The 12,176-nt window shown below is 42.8% G+C and overlaps 1 protein-coding gene across 1 annotated transcript in view; it reads left to right on the plus strand.

Annotated features, from left to right (window-relative positions):
* The first annotated feature begins 6 nt into the window (after window positions 1-6).
* The window catches only part of FIGNL2 (fidgetin like 2), a 58,605-nt gene continuing 46,435 nt past the window's right edge, over window positions 7-12,176 (plus strand). The window contains exon 1 of the mRNA XM_069092524.1: window positions 7-116. The gene's annotated coding sequence lies outside the window, so the exon portion shown is untranslated. The remainder of the gene's footprint in view (window positions 117-12,176) is intronic.

The following is a 12,176-nucleotide window of genomic DNA, read 5'->3' on the forward strand; positions in this document are numbered from 1 at the left end:
CCCCCCCGGTCCCGCCCGCTGTCCCTGGCCCGCGCCTCTGCTCCCGGCCCGGCCCCGGTACCGGACGCCCCCCCGGCCCTCGCACACTCACCTAGAACTGGGGCCGGGATGCCGAGGTACGAGCGGGCCGGGGGCGGGGGCTGCGGGCTGGGGTTGGGGCCGGATTGAGGCGGGGGCAGGGGGCGGGGGTCAGGGGCAGCAGGCGAGGAGTGGGTGATCGGCCGGGGCGGGGAGTCCAGAAGCATTGTCCTAGAACGGGACCCTGGCGGGGCCGGGTTGGTGTGGGTGGGGTAGGGCTGAACTCGGCTGAGACGGGACATGGGGTCGGGAGGGCAAAGAAGGCCAGTGCTAATGATTGGGAGTCCAGGGTCACCTACTCCGGGGAAGGCGGCCCCCACGCTGGGACAACACCGGGCGCTTCCCCTTTCGAGTAGGGTCCGAGGCTGCGCCCTTGACTTGCAGCTGGCTCTGGGGAGGAGCCTGCCAAGGGTTGGGGGCCGCTGGACCGGTTAGGATCTTTGGGGTCGTGGGTCAGAAGGAGCCGCCGGGGCTCTAGGAGCTGAGGGACCGGCCCTCTGGCCCCTCCCACCCCGGTCAGGTCTTTGTCCAGAGGCGTGTGTGAGTGTGCGTGTGTGTGTGTGTGTGTGTGTGTTGTCTGCGTGTGTGGAGTTGGGGGGAGCAGTAAGTAGGCTGGGAGATGTAGGAGCAGGATAGGTTCTCAATCCACCCCCGCCCCAAGTGACAGGAGAATAAGGCAGGCACTATCTGGCACAGTCCATCCCTGCCCCCACTGCCTAAATGACGCCCTAACGCCTCCTGGCTCCTGCCTGGTGACCCTCGGACATTTGGAGGCTGCTGGTTCTTTGCAGTTCATTTCCTCCCTCCTGGCCCCAGACTCCAGGCTCCAGAGGGAACAAGGTATTTATAATAAGGGCAGAAGATCCCTCTTTTTTCCAGTCTTCTTTTCCACCAAAGGAAATATCAGATCCCCGCTCTTAGAGACTCCTAAGACGTTCTCTTGACCCCCAATGACATGCCAGAAGAACCCTCAAGATCTGTTCAGCTCCCCCAGAGCTCTTCCTCTAGATTTGAGCTCTGTAGATGACTACCTCAAAACCACCAAATATTAGACATGGAAGGCATCAGAAGAGTTAGGTTCAGAAGGCAACTTAGAAATCATCTAAAAAGCAGAGCCTTTCATTATACAGAGGGGAAAAAGGAACTACAGAAGAAAGGAAGCTGATTTGCCAAGCTAATATATAGCAGAGGCAAATTTCAAAACCAGGTCCTTCCACTCTTGGGCAGGGAAGCAGGAAAGAACTGTACTTGGAGGCAGACGGCCCTCTGTTTGAATCTAACTTCACATACTAGCTCTGTGACCCTGGGCAAATCAGTTTTCTCACTGGAAAAATTGCACTCATGTCACAGCTGTGAGGATGAAATGACATAATATAGGTAGAGTGCTATGAAAAGGGGAACTATTATTATTGGGCCTTGGAGGTCATGTAGTCCAACCCCCTCATTTTACATGGATCAGTTTTGATCAGAAAGGTCACTTCATCTCCACCCCACCCCCATCTGGCCAAAGGGCAGAAAACCCTTAGCTCCTGACGATATCCCTCACCTTGTATCCTGGACCCCACTTTTAGGATCTTTCGGGATCCTTACCCTCTACACCTAGCAAGGAGAAGGCTTGGGAAATGAGAGAAGAGAAGAGAAAAGGAGAGGAGAGGAGAGGAAGGGGAGGGCCTGAGGGAAGCTGGGCCCAGGCTGCTGGGGTGGGTGGGCTGTTAAAGGGATGGTCACTAAATCAGGATTAGGCTGTGAGGCTGTCAGGCTGCCTGTGCCTGTCTCCATAGAGACCTAATTTGGAGGAGAATAGAGGACGGAAGAATGTTTGTGTTGTGTTTTGCTGTGGCCGGTGGCCAGTGGCTGGGCTAGGGGCTGTTGTCCCAGGCGAGGACTGGAGGGGCTGCCTTGTCCCAAGACCAGAGCTGGGAGGGAGGGAGGAGGTTGATAGGGAGGGGGAGGAAGATTGAGCACAAGGCACAGAGGCTGGTAGTTACAGGGTGGAATCCTGTTAAAATTTCTCTCACAGCTCTAGAAAAACATATTCTCTGTTGTGAATTCCTACATGCCTGTACCCTGCCTCTCCTTGCCCACTATCCCCAAAACCTTTAGACAAGGGTTGGGGGAGAGGAGCTAGAAGGCCAGAGCTGCAGGCCACAATTAGTTACAGTTTCCTGTGGCTGGAGGGACGTGGGGGGCGCTACAGAAGTAATCCTCCGTTGTGGGGAGGAAGGGTAAAGGAAAGAGATAGCTGCCAGAGGTTCTGAATGAAAACTGTTTGTTGTCCACTAAAGACTAGAGATGAACTGGTCCTAGTGGCCTTCCTGGGGATTTGAATTAGGGAGGCAGGGAACTCTTCTAGAAAAGAATCTTTTCATCTTACAGAAAGTGACTAACTCCCTGGACCTTAGGAGCTACTCTGCCTATAATATCCCATTTCCACTGGAAAGGACAGGGAAGAAAAGAGACAGAAAAAGGCCGCTTTTGCTTCAAATGCCAAAAGCCTCAGAGACAGCCTCCATATGTTCCACCTCAGGAGTTATTTCCTATGAATTTTGTCTGCCTTGCTATTATAGATGAGGCAGGGTCAGACACCTTCTCCCTACCCCCTTTCCAGTGAGACAGACCAAATCTCCATGATGCCAGGCTAGTTAGAGCTTGGTGTGGGGTGAAACAGCAATCTGGAGTTCCTGATGTGTGTGCCCCAGTCTAGAACGTGTATAAGTAGGGACTCGATGGCCTGGGTTGTTAGTCTTGAATTATCACTAGGAGATGAGTCATACTAGACTAGGGGAGACTCCATGTGCTTTGTAACACAGTGCTTTAAGTTTTGCCAGGCGTTTCTTTACAACTCTTTGAGGAAAGCAGTGCAAGTAATATCGTCCTTGTTTTGCATATGGGGAAACCAAGACTCAGATGTCACAGAGATAGCAAGTGCTGGAATCAGGATTAGAAGGTATCTATCTATCTAGCCTCGTATCCAGTGCTCTTCCTATGTGTCAATCATCAAGCAAGCAAGCATTTATTAAGCACCCACTCTGTGCTAAGTGATGGAAATACAAATGAAATAATTCCCTGCTTTCAAGGAGGAGACAACATGTACACTTTTGTGTAACTGGGTCTTAAGATCGGTCCCCTCATGTGTAGCCTACCCAGAGTGTCCATCACTGTGCCTCCCACTTGACTTGTTATCATAATCTTTCTCATTCTCTTGCATTCTAGGGCACTTGGGGGCCATGTTTGTATATTTCTTTACCAATTATGAAAATCTCAACCTCATTAAGTAAGCAATCAGTTCTGAGTTCCAATGCCAAATATTTTTATTTACTAAACTAGAGAAACTTATTTTCTCATAAGCCATTGCTTATCTCTCAATATGTCTCAAACCCCTACTTTGTTGGGCTTAAATAAATATCAGTTGCCAGCTATGTAATTTGTTAACAGTGTAGCCAATAATAACCCAAAGACATAATTATTTGCAATAGCTAAGAGGAAGTTTGTAGCTAGAGTCATTTCTTGATCATTGCTGTTTTTCTTGACTTCTGTTCACTTCCGGATGGTGGTCCCACCATTCTGACCCAAGAAAATCCAAAGTATTTTAAGAATCCTCTTACTTATTTTACAATATAAGAACTAAATTCACTGCTCTCAGGAAATAATTACTTTCTCTCTGTTCTTTTAGTCTCTCTCCAGGTATGACAGTTAATCTTGGTGTCTCCTCACAGATGATAGCTAAACCTTAATCTCTCTACAGATGCCAGTTATAACTCAGTCTCTTTATAGATGATCCTTAAACTCTTCATTTCTTCACAGAGTCCTTATAGTCCAAAGTTAAAACTCACATGCTCACCACCGATTTCACAAGGAATTTTCATTCAGTATCATTTTCCAAGGTTCCAATACCTGTTAAAGATACAGAAATAGTAGCTATTATATTTGTAAAAGACTATTGAAGTTAGTGTTTATTTTCCACGTGGTCAAAACTTTTTTAGTCCCCTGAAAAATCATTTGGAGTATATGTCAAATACCCATTAGTAATAGACACATGATTCAGATAAGGAAAAAAACAGTACAATACCATTAATAATAATAAATAATATTAATTAAATGCCACTTTAAAATGACATACTAGTAATTATAATAATAGTTACCACAATAATATATTCACAATACTGTATTTACACATAAAAACTACAGAGTAACACTGTATATAATTTATCAACAGGAATTACATCTGACTACGTGACTATCCACTTCTCCTGTTTCTATAACATTATAAGTTTAGTTTAGCCAGAGGTCAAATGGTGATGGTTCTTTTGTGATTTACTTACCTTTCTGTATTGATACCTGAACTTATATGTTCCTTATATTTAAGCTTCGTACATTGGTTCTCTTTCCTCTAACCCTCCACCTTAGAGCTCTCTATAAATGAAATTTTTGTCAGGGAAGTGACTGCCTATCCTCCCTTCCCCTACTTTGTCTGAACTGTGTTTGAGCTTTGTCTGAACCTCTTTAGTTCAAACCAAGGTTATTAGTGTCAAGCTCACTGGAAGCATACCTTTCTGAACTATTTTCTAACTCAGAAAATCTAGTTATAATTGGTAGACAGTCTCTCCTCAAACACCTCTTAGTTAGTTGCTCATCCTTACTTTCTTCTAGATCCTCAGGGAGTCCAACTGACTCTAAAATAGGCAATAGATGGTTTAAATGAATTGCATTTTATAGAACCTCCACTACTTTCTAGTGTTGTTCAATACACTGGCAAGTTATCCAGTCTCTCAGCAACTTGAAAGGGTTGGACATCTCTACATGGCCTATTTGTGGTGTGTTCCTTGAATCCCAAGGTTTCTCAAAATCCCAAAGCCCTGTCACCTGTTGTAGTCCTTGATAACAAACTTGGACATCGTACCTTTGTTTATTTCTGAAAGAATTCTTTTAAGCTGAGGTCATATCTAGTTGGTAACATTTCTTCAGCTTCTGGCAGCTGAGATAAGTATTGTTTGTGAATGACTATATCTGTTTCAGTTTCTGAAATTCCAAATCATGTCAATAGGTATACATGATTCATGGCCAGACATGAGTAAATATGTTTTAAAAACCTATGGTGTAATTTCTTTTTTTAATTTTTTATGGTGTAATTTCTAATGGAGTTGTACTAATGAAACTAAAAATAATAACATGTTGACCCCACTGAACTTTTTGTTCAGTCTTCAAAATGTTGTCAATGTGTCCGTCAACATTTGGTCAAAACATTCAGGTTGTGGGTCTCTTTGAGGGTGGCAATGTACAATTCTCAATTACCTGCCAAAGTTAGCATTTCTTTGAATAACTTGATTTCAAAGACTCTTCTTTCCTTGGTCAAAGTGAATCCTAACAGTGACTCCACACACTGAAAACTACTTCTCCCATATTACTTTGGCAACTATGGAAGCTTTTTGGTTTCTAATTGAATATGCCTTTTCATAGCTAGTGAAATGATCAGTTAGTACTAAAATATGGCTTATGTTCTTCCTGTCTCCTCCCAGTGATAAAATATCAATACAGAAGAATTCCAAAGGTTTGCTAGTGCTTATATTCAACAAACATGGTAATACTTTTCTTTGCAGTCAGCTATCTTGGTCTAATAAAATCCATTATTTACTGTATCTGACCCCCATATCCAAAGTTACTGTGTAGAGTTTTTAAATGAAATAATATTTGTAAAGGGCATAGCACAATGCCTGATGCAGAGTAGGTACTCAATAATGCTTGTCCCCTTCATGGCTATAACAAGAAATTCTCTGTATAGCACCAGCTACTTTCTAGCGTCCCATGTGTGGTAACAGTGACAATCTTTGTATAACTTAAATTTCTGCCATCAGTGCACCAATGGATTCATTTCTGAGGACTGCAACTTGAGGCCTTTTAAGTATCAGTGCCTTACTTCTTAGCTTGTATTACTTCTCATAGTCTATCATCAACCATCCACTCTCTCCTCTAGTCATCCACAGACAACTGAGACAAATAGGGCTTGTTTTAATGAAACAAGACCCACATGATGGGTGACATTCTGTCTGGTGGAAGTTGTAGACTCCCAGATACACTTCCATTTGGTCATGACCCGACTCCTTAAGTATCAGATCTAGCTTTCATTCCCTCCTTAGAAATTACTGTGGCTTTTACGTCACATGACCTTCAAGACAGAATAACAATATCCAAATTAGTTTTCCCAGACCCATATGCTTAGCATATGCTAAGTTCAAAATTGGCCACTGTTGCTACCATTCTCTGGTGAACAGCAACTAACTTGCTACTAGTCAAAATATATCAGTAGATTTTTGTCAATTTACATTTGGTATTTAGCTCCATATACATAATCTTTGAGTTTTTCAATGACAATCCACTTTGAGGGGAGGGTTTCCCAAGTTTGTTGGTAAAAACTCAAAAGTAAGTATTCATCAGCTCCTCTTGGTGTTTGGGAGTTTATTCCAACAGTAGGCTGGGTAACTTGCAAGCTGGACAAACTTCCAAAGTCCAGGAGTTTCAACATTTCTTTGGTTATCAGGGTCTACCTGTGTGATCTCCTGATCCAAAGCTGAGACCTTGGGGACATAGTTTTCCCTCCTTTCTCTTTCTTCTTCTAGCAGTTTGACAGAGATACCTCTCACAGGGTCTTAGGGACATAGTTATCCCTCTTTTCTCTTTCTTCTAGCAGTTTGACAGAGATACCTCTCACAGGGTCTTAGGGATGTAGTTATCCCTCTTTTCTCTTTCTTCTAGCAGTTTGATAGAGATTCCTCTCATGGGGCCTCTCTGGATCTGCTTTATCAGAGGAGTAACATATCTTGTTGTAGAGCTTCTGGCTGGGATGATGGAAATCTCCCAGTACAGGCACTTGTTGGTGTGGAAGTCACTGCCCAGACAGGGCCTCATACATTTACTAGTCCCTGAGAAAGTAACTTATCCCTGTGTCTTGTTTTCCTTACCTCCTCTGGTAAAGGCAAATTATTCTATATATGTGACTAAAGTCTTATCGGTATCTTCATAATCTCTGTGGCACATTAAATTCAAAATTTTTAAAGTTGGTTCACATTTACTTAATGATCTACAAATTACTTCAAGAAGTTTAGAGGTATTAAGGGTAGGACTGATTCAATCAGTTCAAAATGAGAACATTAAACAGTTAATAAAAGGAGATTTACTTAGGCCTAACATAGAAAGAATATTCAACAACAATACAGTAACACTTAGCCCACATAGATGCAGGCTCCTTTCATCTCCTAATGGAAACATGTCAGTTCCTCAAGACCTAGTGTAGTGATTCACATGGTTTTGGGACATCCACCAAGTCTGAAAGACATTCCCCCACCCTCCCTGCCTCCTCATGAAGGTGGGATTTTTTATGCTCCTGGGTGACCAGGAAGCCACATCAATACAGTCGGAGTCTTTCCAGAACCTGTATCCAAGGACACAGCTTGAGTCTTCCCCCCCCCAACACCCCCTCCCAGCTAATCAAGTCCTAACCTTTGTCACTCTTAGGGAAAAATTAGCCTTAACCCATATTCCTAGAGGGTGCCGGAACGCAGACAGATTTGTCAATTATCTCTGAACTTCAAATCCAGTTTATCAAACATTATGTATTTAATCAACTAGAAAAAAATCTCTTTTCCTCTAAGAAGTTGCTCACCTCTCACTGTATCTCAAACCTCTACTCTCCTATGCTTAAATAAACATCAGTGACAATTTATTAGCATTATAATGAATATTAACACAGACAAATTATTTACAGTGTTTTAGCTGTAAATAGAAGCCATCACTTCTAGCCATCTCTATTGCCCTCGAATTCTCACTTGTGAAACAGACCATCCATGATTTCCCAAGATTACATCCAAGTCTCTCAAGAAACCTTTTCTTATTTACCCACAAAAAGAGCTAAATTTATTTCTCTCAGGGAATCAATTTTTTTCTCTCCATTCTCAGAGTCTTTCCAGCTGCAACCAGGTAACTCTTCAGAATGGCAATTTTTTGTCTCTTCATCAATGATGATTAAAACTCTGTGTCTTCACAGATGATGGTTAAGACTCTTCATCTCCCAGACTCTGTATAAGTCAAAGTTAAAACTCATGGGCACATACTTTCACCATCACTGACTTTTCAATGGGAGTTTAAATGGTCACTCTGCAAAATTTCAAAGTCTCTTAAAGCTATGGTAACGGTATAGTCTGTATGGGAGATACTGTTGAAGCTGGTGATACCTAACTCTACATAAAATATACACCTTAAGTAGATGCAGAAAAAGTACAAAATAAATGCAATGAAGTGAGGGCACTAGCAGTTGGAGGGATTAGTCAAGACCTCTCGAAGCCTTGAACTGTGTCTTGAAGAAAGTGAGACGTCTTAAAAAAAACTGTCAGATTTGGCAATTGAGAGATCACAGAAAACTTGGGAAAGAGGAGTTTTAGTTGAGTGATCAGGTCAGAAGTCAGGATGCCAAAAGTTGAGAAATGAATTTGGGTGGAAATGACTGTTGACAGCTTTTTTTTAGAAATCTGGCTGAGAAAAAGAAGTATAGGATGATGGCTTGGGGGAGTAGTTGGGCTTAGGAAAGGTTTTTAGTTTTTCTTAAAGATGAGGGAGACTTCGAGTAGTGTTGGAGGAAACTAGATAGCAAGAGACATGACTAGAGAGGGGGGATGATTGAAGGGACGGGTCTCCTGGAGAATACAAGAGGGAATGAGATCAGGGTCACATGTATCAAATCCGATCATCAGGCCAAATGAGATCATATGTGTAAAGTGCTTAGCTCAGTACTTGTCACGTAATAGAGCCTATATAGTATTTCCTTCTCTCTCCATTGAAGAGAAGGCGCACCTAATTATCAGAGAGCAGAGGAGGAGAGAGTGAGTGAGGGATGATGTCCAGTAGTTTTGAGATGAAGAAGAAAGAAGAGGGAGCTTGCAGCATCTAGTTTGTATTTTCTAGGTGAAGTATGACATGAAATAAACATGTATTAAGTGCTTCCTGTCTACCTGACACTGCTAAACTCCCAGACCTTGTTGTCGTGGAGCTCACGCTCTAATGGGGGAAACAACATGTAAATAACTATGTACAACCAAGATATATATGAGATAAATTGGCTATCATCACCAGAGGGAAGGCACCAGAATTAAGGGGGACCAAGCTGGAGAAAATGGGATTTTAGCTGGGACTTTTGAAGGAAGCAGGGAAACCAGGAGGTTGGAGAGCATGGGGGACAGCCAGTGAAAATGCCACGAGTTGATTGATGGAGGTTTAGTCCTCAGCTGAGAGAGTAAGGAAGAAGGAGCCTTGGAGGGAGAAGGTTTGCAATAGCCTGTGTGAGGAGTGGGATAGAGAATCAATTAGGAGGGAGCAAAGGACCGCACTGAGGGCCATGTTGAGGTTAGATAACAAATTTGTCATGGATCTAGGTGTCTCAGGTCTGTTTATCGGTTCTTCAGTAGGAGGCGGAAAGGTAGATGGAAGGAATAATAAAGGATTGGCATTGGGCAAGGGCCAAGATGCAACATGGTTAAATGGACTTGGATTCAGGAAGACCTGAGTTCAAGCCTTGCCTTGTCTATTTCCTAGCTTTTGTTTGGTCCCAGGGAAAGTCACTTATCCTCTTTGTGACTTAATTTGCTCATCTGTAAAATATTGGAACTGGTTTTTAAGGCCCCTTGAAGCTCTGTGGTCCTTTGTAATATGGGGGATGGGGATGGGAAGGGGCTTCCTGTGCTGAGTGACAAACCATGTAATATGTGGGAGGGAGCTGGCAGCTCAGATACCTTCTGGGTAGAAGGAATCTTTAGTCAAAGGTAATTCAACTAATTTGGACACTTTGGAATTTGGAGGAGGGATATGATAACCTCATTATTGCTCATAAGAATTAGGCTGAGAGGGGCGGCTAGTGAATAGAGCACTGGCCCTGGAGTCAGGGGGACCTGAGTTCAAATACAGCCTCAGACACTTAGCACACAAAACTAGCCATGTGACCTTGGGCAAGTCAAGTCACTTGACCCCAACTGCCCTACTTCCCCCTCCAAAAAAGCAAAAAAAAAAGAAAAAGAAAAGAAAAAAGAGTCCCATCCTGGAAAGTCCCAACCAAGACTAATATCAAAGTACTTTCTCTGTCACTTTGGAATGCTCCACAGGATCTTTTTGTTTCTGCAACATCCTGGCTGTCTGGGTCCAGGCCAATATTCAAACAAATTTTCAATTCCTAGGGGAATCTGAGGGGAAGGGGCCCAGAGCCTGAGGGAAGGTATCCTATTAACCAATGACTAGATTTTAGTTATCTTTTGCTTTCCTAAAACGTTGTTCTCCTTTACCTCTTGATGCCCAGATAATCCTATGGGACAGTCAGGACTGGTAGAATCATCTTAATTTTATAAATAAGGGTTACAGAAGTGAAAAATGACTTGGCCAAGGCCTCACAACTCTTTAGAGAGTAGGGACTCCAATCCAGGTCCCTTCCCTAATTCTTCCCATGTTGCCTTTCTCAACTCAGTGGCAGATCCTTCCCCCTACCTCATTAATATAAATTCATTTAAGGGGTGGCTAGGTGGTACAGTGAATAGAACACCAACCCCGGAGTCAGGAGGACCTGAGTTCAAATTCTGCCTTAGACACTTAACACAAAAACTAGCCATGTGACCTTGGGCAAGTCACTTAACCCCAATTGCCCTCCAAAAAGATATATGTGTGTGTATATATATATATATATATATATAAATTCATTTAAATAAATATTTATTAAACTCCCTACTTTGTGCTTTCTGGGGATACAAAGACAAACACCCACACATACAAAGACAATGCCTCCACTCTGCAAATTGAGCAGAAGGTTGGTGGAAGGTTTGCATCTGGTTCAAAATCTACCTCTAATACTTGAGTGTATTACCTTGGGATAGTCACCTAACCTCTCTGAGTTCAAATTTCCTCTTGTGGTGGTGAGGATCATAGCCCTACCCTGATGTCATACAGGTAGTAAACATCTAAGGTAAAATTTGAACTCAAGTCCACTATCTCAAGAGCCATTATGCTTTCCTTTCAGAAGCATTTTAAAATTACTTTTTTTGGGGGCGGCCAGGTAGCACATCGAGTAAGAGCACTGGCCCCAGTGTTGGGATGACCTGGGGATCAAATCTGGGCTCTGATACTTAGCACCACACCCAGAAATAACTAGCTGTGTAACCTTGAGCAAGTTACTTAACCCCGATTGCTTTAAAAAAAAAACAACTTTTTTTTTCAAATGAACAAGCATTCATTTTTTTCTTCCACCTACAGAAAAGGAAGGAAGGAAGGGGAAGAAAGAGAGAGAAGAGAAAGAAGAGAGGAGAAAGTAAGAGAGGGAGAGAGAAGAGACAGAGAGAGGGAGAGACAATGAGAGACAGAGGGAGAGAGGAAAGAGAAGAGAGAAGGAGAAAGAGAAGAAGAGAGACAGAGAGAAAGAGGGAGAGACAAAGAGAGAAAGACAAAGAAAGTATCATATTAAGCAAAACATAGTCACTCCTTTGCTACATCCCCAAATGTGCTTCTTATATGGCATCCATCATCTCTCATTCATTGGGTAGGTAATCTTCTTCTTTCCTCTGGAGACATGGTTGGTCATGTGGATGATTGGAATTCTTAAGTCTTTCAAAATTATTATTATTATTATTTTGCTTTTTGGAGGGCAGTTGGGGTTAAGTGTGACTTGCCCAAGGTCACACGGATAATTTTTGTGTTGTGTCTGAGGCTGGATTTGAACTCAGGTCCTCCTGACTCCTGAGCGGGTGCTCTATTCACTGCGCCACCTAGCTGCCCCCTCAAAATTATTTTTATAACACTGATTTACACTGTGTTTATACACAATATGTATTTATAATACTAACAGTGTAAAACGTTTTTCTGGTTCTGCTCAGTTCACTTAGCATCAGTCCATACAAGTCTTTCCATATCTCTCTGACCTCATCATTTCCCTCATTTTTCTTACAGCATAATCCTATTCCATTCCATTCAGATACCACAACTGATCCCTCACCCTTTTCACTCTTCCACCTCCCACTTTGTGTTCATTATTATTATTTGACTGTGGGGATGCCCACAAATAATAAAATACAAAGGGA

The sequence above is a fragment of the Petaurus breviceps genome, unplaced genomic scaffold (genome assembly GCF_028583685.1).
Source record: "Petaurus breviceps papuanus isolate PSGF00001 unplaced genomic scaffold, PetGlider_PUasm1.0 191, whole genome shotgun sequence".
Classification (NCBI taxonomy): Eukaryota; Metazoa; Chordata; class Mammalia; order Diprotodontia; family Petauridae; genus Petaurus; species Petaurus breviceps.